This window comes from Triticum aestivum, chromosome 6B, assembly GCF_018294505.1.
Source record: "Triticum aestivum cultivar Chinese Spring chromosome 6B, IWGSC CS RefSeq v2.1, whole genome shotgun sequence".
NCBI lineage: Eukaryota > Viridiplantae > Streptophyta > Magnoliopsida > Poales > Poaceae > Triticum > Triticum aestivum.
The window spans coordinates 566657770-566667265 of NC_057810.1; positions in this window are offsets into that span (position 1 = coordinate 566657770).

Sequence of the window (9496 nt, forward strand, 5' to 3'; positions counted from 1 at the left end):
CGCAAGTGGCCGTGAAGGGATTGACAACCCCTTTATTGCGTTGGTTGCGAGGTTCTTGTTTGTTTGTGTAGGTGCGTGGGACTTTTGAGGAGCCTCCTACTGGATTGATACCTTGGTTCTCAAAAACTGAGGAAAATACTTACGCTACTTTACGTAGCAGTCTCCGATCAATAACCAATTGCGGAACCTAGATGCTCATATTGGTTCCTACATATTCTAGGAAGATCTTTATCGGTCAAACTGCATAAGAACATACGTTGTTCCCTTTGTCATTGGTATGTTACTTGCCCGAGATTCGATTGTCGGTATCTCAATACCTAGTTCAATCTCGTTACCGGCAAGTCTCTTTACTCGTTCCGTAATACTTCATCCCGCAACTAACTCATTAGTTACAATGCTTGCAAGGCTTATAGTGATGAGTATTACTGAGAGGACCCAGAGATACCTCTCCGAAACACGGAGTGACAAATCCTAATCTCGATCTATGCCAACCCAAAAAACACCTTCAGAGACACCTGTAGAGCACCTTTATAATTACCCATTAATGTTGTGACGTTTGGTAGCACACAAAGTGTTCCTCAGGTATTCGGGAGTTGCATAATCTCATAGTCTGAGGAACTTGTATAAGTCATGAAGAAAGCAGTAGCAATGAAACGGACACGATCATAATGCTAAGCTAACGGATGGGTCATGTCCATCACATCATTCTCCTAATGATGTGATCCCGTTCATGAAATGACAACACATGTCTATGGTTAGGAAACATAACCATCTTTGATTAACGAGCTAGTCAAGTAGAGGCATACTAAGGACTATATGTTTTGTCTATGTATTCACACATGTACTAAGTTTCTGGTTAATACAATTCTATTATGAATAATAAACATTTATCATGAATTAAGGAAATAAATAATAACTTTATTATTTCCTCTAGGGCATATTTTCTTCAGTACGGTGTTGCAATATGTTCATGGTTTGCTTATGGTGGGTTGCGAGAGTGACACAAGCTTAAACCCAAGTAGGTGGGTCATGGTGTATGGGAGTAAAGAGGACTTGAGACCTAATGCTATGGTTGGGTTTCACGACCTTAATGATCTTTAGTAGTTGCGGATGCTTGCTACACTTCCAATCATAAGTGCATATGATCCAAATAGAGAAAGTATGTTAGCTCATGCCTCTCCCTCATATAAAATTGCAAGTATGATTACCAGTGCTTGTTATCGATTGCCTAGGGACAAATGACTTTCTTGTTGACAAAAGCTATCCACTTTTATTACCTTGCAATTTATTTGTAGTTTTATTCTCGCGAAGTACTCATAGTTTTATTCATGCAAAATAGCTTCATATTTGTTTTAGGTAAAGCAAACGTCAAGTGTGCGTAGAGTTGTATCGGTGGTCAATAGAACTTGAGGGAATGTTTGTTCTGCCTTTAGCTCCTCGTTGGGTTCGACACTCTTATTTATCAAAGAAGGCTACAACTGATCCCCTATACTTGTGGGTTATAAAGTAGCAATTTTCCCTCAAGTGGATGACCTAAGGTTTATCAATCCATGGGAGGCGTAGGATGAAGATAGTCTCTCTCAAGCAACCCTGCGATCAAATACAAGAAATCTCTTGTGTCCCCAACACATCCAATACAATTGCAAATTGTATAGGTGCACTAGTTCGGTGAAGAGATGGTGATAAAAGTGTCGTATGGATAGTAGATATGAGTTTTTGTAGTGCGAGCAATAAAAAAAACAAGGTAGCAAATAGTAAAATGGAGCACAAACGGTATTGTAATGATGGAAAATGAGGGCTAGGGTGCATACTTTCACTAGTGCAATCTCTCAACAATGCTAACATAGATGGATCATATAACCATCCCTCAACGTGCAACGAAGAATCACTCCAAAGTTCTTACCTAGCGGAGAGCATAAGAAGAAATTATTTGTATGGTACGAAACCACCTCAAAGCTATTCTTTCCGATCAATCTATCCTAGAGTTCGTACTAAAATAATTGCAAGCTATTCTTTCCGATCAATCTAATCAAGAGTTCGTACTAAAATAACACCATATGATACATATCAACCAACTCTAATGTCACCTAGATACCCCAATGTCACCGCGAGTACCCGTGAGTTAACTATACGATATGCATCAAACAATTTCAGATTCATAATACTCAATCCAACACAAAGAACCTCAAAGAGTGCCCCAAGATTTCTACCGGAGAAACAAAGACAAGAACATGCATCAACCCCTATGTATAGATTACCCCAATGTCACCTCGGGAATCCGCGAGTTGAGTGCCAAAACATATATCATGTGGATCAATATGATACCCCATTGTCACCACGAGTATACATATGCAAGACATATATCAAGTGATATTAAATCCATAAAAGTATTCAATCCGATAAAATGAAATCTCAAAGGGAAAACTCAATTCATCACAACAAGTGTAGAGAGGGGAGAAACATCATATGATCCATCTATGTTAACAAAGCCCATGATACATCAAGATCGTGACATCTCAAGATTGCGCGCGCACGAGAGAGAGATTAAACATATAGCATCTGGTACAAAGCCTCAGCCCCGAGGGTGGACTACTCCCTCCTCATCGTGGTGGCCGCCGGGATGATGAAGATGGACACCGGAGATGATTCCCCCTCCGGCAGGTTGCTGGAATGGGGTCCCGCTTGGTTTTCGGTGGCTACAGAGGCTTGCAGCGGTGGAACTTCTGATCTAGGGTCTCCCCGAGGGTTTTCAGAATATTTGGGAATTTATAGGGCGAAGAAGGGGTACGGGAGGCCACCGAGGTGGGCACAACCCACAAGGGCGTGCCTAGGGGCCCAGGCGCGCCCTGGTGGGTTGTGCCCCCCTCGGAGCACCCCCCCAGGTGCTGCTCTGGCCCAGTGGTTCTCTTCTGGTCCATAAAAAATCCAGAAAAAGTTTCGCGGTGTTTGGAGAACTTTCATTTCTGCACAAAAAACAACACCATGGTAGTACTGCTAAAAAAGTGTCACTCTGGGTTAGTTCCATGCAAATCATACCAAAACCATATAAAATTATTGTAAACATGGCATGAATACTTCATAAATTATAGAAACGTTGGAGACGTATCAGCATCCCCAAGCTTAATTCCTACTCGTCCTCGAGTAGGTAAATGATAAAAGAAATAATTTATGAAGTGTGATGCTAGCAAAGTGCACATGTTTGATCAATGACAATTTCAATCACTTTTGCTAGCATCATAACAACAATTCTTTCTTATAAAACTTCTCATGTTATAGTAGCAACCAATTCACATGTTAAGGTTCAAACAATGAATTCTCTTGAAACTCGATAACCTATGTTCTTAGTCACCAAGCAATTGCAATTCAAATTATTCAACAGAGTCTAAGTAAGAGCTCCACATACTCAACCATCATATAGTCTTCTATGATTGCTATCACTCACCACGTACACATGAGCAAAACGTTTCAACCAAAGACATAGAAAGATAGGGGCGTATCATTTCACCTCCCAACGTATTCACCTCAAGGGTGATGTCAACAATAATAACTCATGCTACCCATATCCAATTGGATATATGTGTCTAGATCTTTCCTCACCACATGATGCTTGCCAAAGGAGAAAAATAAAAAGGAATAGAGAAAAAAACTTTGACTCTTTCATGAAAGTAAATACATAAAAGTAAAAGATAGGCCCTTCACAGAGGGAAGCATAGATTGCCATGAGCTTATTTGTTTGTATGCTCAACCCCTTAGTGAAAAAGAACGTCATGTTATATTGCCCCTTATGATAGCAACCTTTATTATGCAGTCTGTCGCTTTTAGTCTTTGCCATCACAAGTTCGTACAATGCTCAATTTTCTCTTACACTAAATGATCTAACACTTTTAGAAGCAATTTTTATTGCCTTATTGCACCAATGTCAACTTACTTGAAGGATCTTGCTCAATCCTTAGGTAGGTATGGTGGACTCTCAAAACAAGATTTGGGTTTAAGGGTTTTTGGATGCACAAGTAGTATCTCTACTTGGTGTGGAATGTTTGGCTAGCAAAGATAGGGGCAACCACCACATGTTGAAGGGTCTATGACAATATAACTTCTATGTGAATATGAACAAAAATAAATCATTATGTTGTCTTCCTTGTCCAATGACAACAATTTTGACATATAATATTTTGATGGGGGCTCACAATCACAAAATATTTCCAAGATAGTGTATTTGCATGTGAAAGTTCTCTTCCTTATATTAATTATTCGTGAATTTCTTGTATGACCAATATTGTGATTGTCAAGCTTCAAAAGCTTTCCCTTTATAAACCCAATGTGAAGCCACTACTAGGCATGATATGAACATGTAATTTCAACTTCATGATATTCAATTCATTCAACAATTTACTCATAGGATATAAGTGAAGCACGAGAGTAAATGACAAACTACTCCAGAAAGATATAAGTGAAGATCAAGTGAGTAGTTAAGTAAAAGGGTAGCTAATTGAGGACTCTCTCAGATTTAGAAGTTTCAGATCTAAGTATTTTATTAAAACAGCAAGAAAAACAAAACAAAATGACATTCCAAGCATAGCGCAACTCATGTGAAGATGCAAAAACTTAGGCTCAACCGATACTAACCGATAATTGTTGAAGAAGAAAGGTGGGATGCCTACCGGGGCATCTCCAAGCTTAGATGGTTGAGACTTACTGAAATATTAGCTTAGGATGCCTTGGTCATCCCCAAGCTTGATCTTTTGTGTCTCCTCAATTCCTTTTATATCACGTTTTCCCTAAATCTTAAAAACTTCATCCACACAAAACTCAACAAGAACTCGTGAGATAAGTTAGTATAAATCAATGCAATAACCTTATCATTCTCTACTGTAGAAAATCACTAAAATTATTATTGAACATTGAATACTAAATGCCTATGCATATTTAATAGTCTTATCCTCAAATAGAATCGTCAAACAAGCAAACATATGCAAACAATGCAACCATAATAGCAATCTGCCAAAACAGTATAGTCTGTAAAGAATGCAGGAGTCATCATACTTCCCGAACCCCAAAAATTCTGAAACAAATACCACACATTATAAAATATATCAGAGCTTATTTTTCAAGAAGTTTCAGCATTTTATCACATTCTGGCTTTTCTAGGGAATTTTTGCAACAGCGATAAACTTTCTATTTGAAACAGCAACATGTAAACTCGCAAAATAAGCATGGCAAAGGCTATCATTGCCACTTTTTTTGAAATAAAATATGCAAAACATTATTCTAAATAACATAAAGCAAATCCTAACAAAGTAAATTGACGCTCCAAGCAAAACGCATATCATGTGACGAATGAAAACATAGCTCCAAGTGAGGTTACCAATAATGTTGGAGACGGAAGAGGGGATGCCTTCCGGGGCATCCCCAAGCTTAGTTGCTTCGATCTTACTTGAATATTACCTTGGGGTGCCTTGTTAATCCCCAAGCTTAGGATCTTTTCACTCATTATTCTCCGCATATCGACATCTCATCCAAAACTTGAAAACTTCAATCACACAAAACTTAACGGAACTTCGTGAGATAGGTTAGTATGGTAAAGAGCAAACCATTTCACTTTTGGTACTGTCAAAGACAATATTCATAATTGTTTCCACACAACTCCTACTGTAGAATATCATTTATACAATTTATATTTGAGCAATATAAGCCATAGAAACAAGGAAACAAGCAAACTATGCATTGAAAACAGAATCTGTGAAAAACAGAACAGTCTGTAGTAGTCTATACTCAAACCATACTTCTGATACTCCCACAATTATGAAAAAATTATGACCATGTGAGAAATTTGTAAATTAATCTTATTCAAAAATAATCAACTCAAAATCACTCTTCTGTTGAAAATGAGAGTTATTTTCGTGAGCGTAAAAGTTTCTGTTTTTCAGCAAGGTCAAATCAACTATCACCCAACATGATCCCAAAGGCTTTACTTGGCACTTTATTGAGACAAAAACAATAAAACATGATTACTACAGTATCATAATCATGTGAACACACAAAAACAGTATATAAAAGTGTTGGGTTGTCTCCCAACAAGCGCTTTTCCTTAATGCCTTTTTGCTAGGCATGATTATTTCAATGATGCTCGCATAAAAGATAAAAGTTGAAACATGAAAAAGAGCATCATGAATCACATGGCAAGCACATTTAAGACTAAAACACTTCCTATGCATAGGGATTTGTTGAGCAAATAATTCATGGGAACAAGAATCAACTAGCATAGGAAGGAAAAACATGCATAACTTCAAAATTTTCAACACATAGAGAGGAAACTTCATATTATTGAGATATGTAAAATCATATCTTCCTCTCTCATAATAATTCAGTACAATCATGAAGAAATTCAACAATATAACCATCACATAAAGAATTCTTTTCATGACACATAAGCATAGAAAACTTATTACTCTCAACATAGGAAAATTTCTTCTCATCAATAGTAGTGGGAGCAAACTCAACAAAATAACTATCAAGAGAGTGAAAATTAAAATCATGATGACAAGTTTCATGGTTATCTTTATTCTTTATGTCATACATTTCATCACCATAACCATCATAGATAGGAACTTTGTTTTTATAGTCAATTGAAACCTCCTCAAAAATAGTGGATTCATCACTAAATAAAGTCATGACCTCTCCAAATCCACTTTCATCATTATAATCATCATAAATTGGAGGCATGCAATTACTATAACAAATTTGCACATCAAATCTTTGGGGACTAAAAATATCATCTTCATCAAACATAGCATCCCCAAGCTTATGACTTTGCATATCACTAGCATCATGGATATTCAAAGAATTCATACTAATAACATTGCAATCATGCTCATCATTTATGCCAAACATTCTATTCAATTCTTCTTCTATCAATTGAGCACAATTTTCATTTCCATCATTTTCACGAAAGACATTTTAAAGACGAATAATATGATGTAACCTCAGTTCCAATTTTTTTGGTAGTTTTCTTTCATGAACCAAACTAGTGATAAAGAAGAAACTAAAAGATTCGATTACAAGATCTAAAGATATACCTTCGTGCACTCACTTCCCCGGCAATGGCACCAGAAAAGAGCTTGATGTCTACTACGCAAATTTATTCTTGTAGACTCATGTTGGGCCTCCAAGCGCAGAGTTTTGTAGGAAAGTAGCAATTTTCCCTCAAGTCGATGACCTAAGGTTTATCAATTCGTGGGAGGTGTAGGATGAAGATAGTCTCAAGCAACCCTGCAATCAAATACAAGAAATCTCTTGTGTACACAACACACCCAATACAATGGCAAATTGTATAGGTGCACTAGTTCGGCAAAGAGATGGTGATAAAAGTGTAGTATGGATAGTAGATATGAGTTTTTGCAGTGCAAACAATAGAAAAACAGCAAGGTAGTAAATAGTAAAACGAAGCGATAACGGTATTGCAATGATGGAAAATGAGGCCTAGGATGCATACTTTCACTAGTGCAATCTCTCAACAATGCTAACATAGTTGGATCATATAACCATCCCTCAACGTGCAACGAAGAATCACTCTAAAGTTCTTATCTAGCGGAGAACATAAGAAGAAATTGTTTGTAGGGTATGAAACCACCACAAAGCTATTCTTTCTGATCAATCTATCCTAGAGTTCGTACTAAAATAACAGCAAGCTATTCTTTCTGATCGATCTAATAAAGAGTTCGTACTAAAATAACACCATATGATACATATCAACCAACTCTAATGTCACCTAGATACCCCAATGTCACCCCGAGTACCCGTGAGTTAATTATACGATATGCATCAAACAATTTCAGATTCGTAATACTCAATCCAACACAACGAACCAAAAGGAGTGCCCCAGGATTTCTACCGGAGAAACAAAGGCAAGAACGTGCATCAACTCCTATGTATAGATTACCCCAATGTCACCTCGGGAATTCGCGAGTTGAGTGCCAAAACATATATCAAGTGGATCAATATGATACCCCATTGTCACCATGAGTATTCATTTGCAAGACATATATCAAGTGCTCTTAACTCCATAAAAGTAATCAATCCGATAAAATGAAATCTCAAAGGGAAAACTCAATTCATCACAACAAGTGTAGAGAGGGGAGAAACATTATATGATCCATCTATGTTAACAAAGCCCATGATACATCAAGATCGTGAAATCTCAAGATCGCGCGCAAGCGCGCGCGCGCACGCGCGCGCGAGAGAGAGAGAGAGAGAGAGAGAGAGAGAGAGAGAGAGAGAGAGAGAGAGATTAAACACATAGCTACTTGTACAAACCCTCACCCCCGAGGGTGGACTACTCCCTCCTCATCGTGGTGGCCGCCGGGATGATGAAGATGCCCACCGGAGATGATTCACCCCTCTGGCGGGGTGCCGAAATGGGGTCCCGATTGGTTTTCCGTGGCTACAGAGGCTTGCGGCGGCGGAACATCTGATCCAGGGTCTCCCCGAGGGTTTTCAAAATATTTGGGAATTTATAGGGCGAAGAAGGGGTACGGGAGGCCATCGAGGTGGGCACAACCCACCAGGGCGCGCCTGGGGGCCGAAGCGCGCCTTGGTGGGTTGTGCCCCCCTCGAGGCACCCCCTAGGTGCTGCTCTGGCCCAATGGTTCTCTTTTGGTCCATAAAAAATCCACAAAAAGTTTCGTGGTGTTCGGAGGACTTTCATTTATGCACAAAAAACAAAACCACGGTAGTTCTGGTGAAAACAGCGTCGGCCCGGGTTAGTTCCATGCAAATCATACCAAAACCATATAAAACTATTGTAAACATGGCATAAATACTTCATAAATTATAGATACGATGGAGACGTATCAGTAGGTGGTGAAGCGGGGCCAAGGGGATCGCCCATGGCTTTGTCACACTGTATTCATAGAGTAATAGTAGAAAAGTAGCAGACTTAATAAGAAACAAAAATGGGTTGGGCTACTGTTGGATGATGTCACCTCATTGAGAAGACAGACCCATAAAAATTCAAGCCCGATTGGAAGTATCGACAACCTATGCCACGCGGTTACGTGTTTACAGGAGGAGGATAACATGGATCACATCCATGTCCAGTGCGTCTATGCACGGCAGGTCTGGCACAAATGCATCCAAAGCCTCGACTCGAGCGTAGCCATACTGCAAGTGCATGATGGCTAATACGTCTCCAACGTATCTATAATTTTTGATTGCTCCATGCTACTTTATCTACTGTTTTAGGCAATATTGGGCTTTATTATCCACTTTTATATTATTTTTGGGACTAACCTATTAACTGGAGGCCCAGACCAGATTTGCTGTTTTATGCCTATTTCAGTGTTTCGAGGAAAAGGAATATCAGTCGGAGTCAAAACGGAACGAAATCAACTGGAGAAGTTATTTTTGGAAGGAAACCCACCTGATGGACTTGGACCCCACGTCAGAAGAGCCACGAGGCGGTCACAGGGTGGAGGGCGTGCCCTCCCCCCTGGGCGCG